Below are 5,483 nucleotides of genomic sequence, written 5' to 3'. Positions count from 1 at the left end.
CAGCTGTGCTAACATAATTGCAAAAGGGTTTTCTAATGATCAATTAGCCTTTTAAAATGATAAACTTGGATTAGCTAACACAATGTGCCATTGGAACACAGGAGTGATGGTTGCTGATAATGGGCCTATGTAGATATTCCATAAAAAATTGGCCATTTCCAGCTACAATAGTCACTTACAACATTAACAATGTCTACACTGTATTTCTGATTAATTTGATGTTATTTTAATAGACAAAAAAATGAGCTTTTCTTTCAAAAACAAGGGCATTTCTAAGTGACCCCAAACTTTTGAACGGTAGTGTTGTCACACCCTGATCAGTTTCACCTGTCCTCGTTATTGTCTCCACCCCCTCCAGGTGTTGCTTGTTTTCCCCAGTGTATTTATCCCTGTGTTTCCTGTCTCTCTGTGCCAGTTTGTCTTGTATGTTTCCAAGTCAATCAGTGGTTTTCCCATTCTCCTGCATTTTGCTATTCTCCTTTTTCTAGTCCTCCCAGTTTTGACCCTTGCCTGTTTCTGGACTTTGTACCCGCATGCCTGACCATTCTGCCTGCCTTGACCATGAGTCTGTCTGCCACTCTGTACCTCCTGGACTCTGATTTGGTTTTGACCATTCTCTTGCCTACCTCTTTGGATTAATAAACATTCTAAGACGCCAACCATCTGCCTCCTGTGTCTGTATTTGGGTCTCGCCTTGATAAGTGTATATGCCAATTATCTGATGGTCCGACCGCATTCTATCCCCTATCAACACTTTTTTCACTTTTGGTGCCAACGAGAATGGCATAAGAAAGAAGTCAAGACGACTAGCTTGATTGAGCCTCTTCCATGTATATCTCACTAGGTCAGGATATTTAAGCCTCCATATATCCATTAGTTCCAATATGAAGGTTAATGAGCCATATCTGTTTATGGTCCATTAACATATTTAAAATCATCCATCTACCTTGCAGATCTGTTTGGACAATTTGCACATTCGGATCAAAATTACTGTTAATTAATGTCATGCCCCCTTTTGAGTTTCTTTGCCCATGAGAGAAGTATAGTTTGCCCCCCCAAGTCCATTTTCCACTCACCTTCATCTAAAATTGTTGAATGAGTTTCCTATAAACAATAGATATTATATTCCTTCTCTTTGAGCCAGGTAAATATTGTTCTTTTCTTATCTTATCTGCTAAGCCATTACAATTATAACTGGCTATATTTATTTCCCCATTTACCATAATGAGATACAAGTTTCAAATCCATTCATCATATGTTTGTAAATTTACCATTAAAAAGTACCATAGTGATTGAGTGTCCAAATAGCTGTACCATGATATTTGCATTGCTAATAAGTAACCCTCCAATTGTTCTCCACTACTCCACCCGCCAAAGCCCCTCCCAAGTTGGGTTGTCATCCCAGTGACCGGCAGACCACCCCCGTCCCCTGGATCCCTATGTCCCCCGAAAGGCCAGGACCCATCCTTTGAAAAGAGCACACAGTGCCACCCACAGAACAGAAGCAGATCAACCGTTAAAAGTATTTCCAATGCTCTCACCTCAATTTGCTTTATATATAGCTATTAAAATATATATATATATATATATATATATATATATATATATATATATATTAAAATATATTGCGTATCTTAATTTCCATCATTTACAATTAATATGCGTAATAAGGTCGGCAGTTTGTGCAAAGGATTGTTACCTGTAACCAGGATTGCCCTTGCATCACATTACATTTTTGTCAAGCAATTATTATTTCAGCAAACAATTATTGTGATTCATCCTATATTTCCCCAAACATCCTTACCCCCTTGCAACAGATGTGGGATACACACACGCACGGGCACACACACACACACACACACACACACACACACACACACACACACACACACACACACACACACACTCAACCCCTTTCCCCCACACTCAACCATAAGCTCAGATGCTCAACGGTTGTTACATCCCAGAGCCCAACTCAAGAAAGGACTACTAGTTTTTATTAAACTTCTTTTTTCGTCAGCATGCTCGGCTAGCCAATGCTAAAGCAGCACATTGGATTCCATGAAAATGCAACACCTAGCGTTGGTGTGAGTATCTGCTGGCAGTGTTGTGGAATCCAATGGGCTGCTTTAGCATCGTTTCAGCTTGATGGAGAAGGTACTTACTACTGAACTTCAAGTCAAAACCATTCTGGCTGTTGTACAACCTGAGTATGTACAGGTCCATTAACCTGTCTGGGCAAGGGGGCAGTATTTTCACGGCCGGATGAAAAACGTACCCAATTTAAACAGGTTACTACTCTGGCCCAGAAACTAGAATATGCATATTATTAGTATATTTGGATAGAAAACACTCTGAAGTTTCTAAAACTGTTTGAATGGTGTCTGTGAGTATAACAGAACTCATATGGCAGGCAAAAACCTGAGAAAAAGTCAACCAGGAAGTGGAGGATCTGAGAATTGTAGTTCTTCTTTCTAGTCCCTTTCGAAACTACAATATCTGTGGGGTTACGTTGCACTTCCTAAGGCTTCCATTGGCTGTCAAAAGCATTCAGAAAGTTGTTTCAGCCTTCTCCTGTTACTGGGCAGATAATAGGAGCTCAGTTACTGAGTGGACTGCCTGTGGACAAAGGGATTGGAGATGCGTGGACACGCGAGCGCGCCGTTCCTTCTTTTTCTCCTTGAATGAATACGCTATTGTCCGGTTAGAATATTATTGCAATTTTACGTTAAAAATACCATAAAGATTGATTTTAAACAGCGTTTGACATGCTTCTAAGTACGGTAATGGAACATTTTGACTTTTCTTCTCTGGTACCTCGCTCACACGTTATGCCTTTGGATAGTGCTCTGAACGCACAAACAAAACGGAGGTATTTGGACATAAATATGTATTATTTCGAACAAAAACAACATTTCTTGTGGAAGTAGCAGTCCTGGGAGTGCATTCTGACAAAGATCAGCAAAGGTACGAGAATATTTCTAATACTAATTCTGACTTTAGGTTGCCCCAAACTTGGCGGGTGTCTGTATAGCTCGCTGTGATGGCTGAGCTATGTACTCAGAATATTGAAAAATGTGCTTTCTCCGTAAAGCTATTTTAAAATCTGACAAAGCGGTTGCATCCAGGAGTAGTCTATCTATAATTCTTTAAATAATTGTTATATATTTTGTCAACGTTTATGATGAGTATTTTTGTAAATTGATGTGCACATTCACCGGATGTTTTGGTGGGAATACATTTTCTGAACATCAAGCGCCAATGTAAAATGCTGTTTTTGGATATAAATATGAACTTTATCGAACAAAACATACATGTATTGTGTAACATAATGTCCTAGGAGTGTCATCTGATGAAGATCGTCAAAGGTTAGTGCTTCATTTAGCTGTGTTTTGGGTTTTATTGACACATGTCCTTGCTTGGAAAATGGCTGGGTGATTATTTTTTGTCTATGTACTCTCCTAACATAATCTAATGTTTTGCTTTCGCTGTAAAGCCTTTTTGAAATCGGACAATGTGGTTACATCAAGGAGAAGTGTCTCTTTAAAATGGTGTAAAATAGTTGTATGTTTGAGAAAGTTGAATTATGACATTTTGTTGTTTTTGAATTTGCCGCCCTGACATTTCACTGGCTGTGTCCCACAGGTGGGACGCTAGCGTCCCACGTAGCCCATAGAAGTTAAAGCAAGTAACTAAGATTTGAGGGAGAGGTTGCATCACTTGCATGGTGACAGATGTTGACCTCTGACCTTGTTGAGGGCGCCAATGCTGCGCGAGGCGGTGTCTGTGTATAGTCGGCTGTGCAGCATCAAGGCACGGCCCAGGAGATAGAGTCGCAGGAACATGGGTAGAGCCAGTACGATTTCCAGCTCCGTCTCTGACAGCGTGGGGGACATGGCTTGCCATGACAATGGGAGACCCACTGGGAATGGGTGCACCGCCGCAACAAACAGCTCAAGGGCGATCAGGCTCACCCGCTCCGTTGTCATGGCAATTTGCCAGTCCTCTGATCCGTTATCATGGATGTAGAGCTAACAGTGATGGGAGTATGGGTACACAGCCATGTCAGAGTTAGTGCATAGAGGAAGTACAGTTCACTGAGAGTGAAGTCAAAGTGTAATAAATTATATAATAAGAAGCACAAGACAAGGTTGCCCTCTGTCACCATCTGCTTTCCCCATTAGCAATAGACCTCTACTATACTATAGTCTGGTATATAACAAAAACTATTGTAGAGTAGAATGACTTCAAAGAATCTAAGCTGAGGGATCACATAAGCTAGTTTAAGATAGTGAGAATATGGACAGTGTAGTAAGTAGTCAGAGAGGTGAAGTTACCTGCACCTCACAGATGTGGTAGGCAATGACCAGACCCAGCAGGATGAGAGAGGACAGGCTGATAACAGACTTCATAGCCATAGAGTATATGGAGCTCTGTAGGGGAAACATGTAGTGGACACACTTATCTTAACGTACAGTAAGCTTCATTGTGGAAAATATGCCTTCTTTTAACATACATTTGGGATTCAATTCAAGGCACATTATAGCGCGCTTGACATTTAAAGGTAATTTCCGATTTATACGATCTCCGCGAACACAGGAACATTTCCTTTAAAAGGCGCATTGTCCACAGCGCTCTACAATGTGCCTCTGATTGATTCCTGGTCACAGTAACCTTAAGTCAGCAACAAATACTGAAGGCCTTCAAATAATGTTCTGTAAGTTTGAACTCACTAATCACCCAGGTGTCCCCAGCAGACCTGGGTTTCAAATACTTGAAAAAGCATTTCAAATACTTGATCTGTGCCTGGTTGAACTTGCCTGGCTTATTAAAGCTATAGAAAAGTCCCAAAACTGCAAACCCTGCCAATTTGGCACTCCAGGCAGACTCAGGCAAACACTCAAAGTATATATTTGAAAAAATGTCAAGCATTTGAACCCAGGTCTAGTCCCCAGTGCTGACCTTACTGTAGACGCTCCAGGAGAGCTCTATCTCGGTGATCATGACCACCACTCCAAATATCCCCACAGCGAGTGCACAGTCATTCAGCCTCTGCCTCCTCTCAAACAGCGCCCTTCGGCGGACCAGCCTATGACCGATGCTCTGGGTCTTCTTGTGATGCGCACCACTGGTCTCCTCACCTCCACCATAGGCACCCTTGGCCTCAGACTTCGGGTGATTCTTGTCAGAGCTGGGTGTTTGGTTGGGGGAATGTGGCTGGTAGTCATCTTTGGTTGTAATGATGATCTCAGGTAGACTCTGGCGGTCCTGCATCTCCATTGATGGGGCCTCTAGCCTTCGACCTCCTTCACTGGGTGGCCCACTTTCTGTCTCCCTTAAGTCCATTTGAGACATGCGGAGTGCTTTGTAGGGTGACTGAGTGGATGCCATGTCCTGCTGGTGCCTCTGTGGGCTTGCCTTTTTGGTTTTACTCCCCCAAATCCGATCCTTGTGCCCTGCATTCTGATCATTCCCTGCTGGCT

Source organism: Salmo trutta, chromosome 34 (assembly GCF_901001165.1).
Source record: "Salmo trutta chromosome 34, fSalTru1.1, whole genome shotgun sequence".
In the NCBI taxonomy this organism is placed as follows: Eukaryota; Metazoa; Chordata; class Actinopteri; order Salmoniformes; family Salmonidae; genus Salmo; species Salmo trutta.
The sequence above is the reverse complement of the archived record's forward strand: the minus strand, read 5'-3'. Positions refer to the sequence as shown.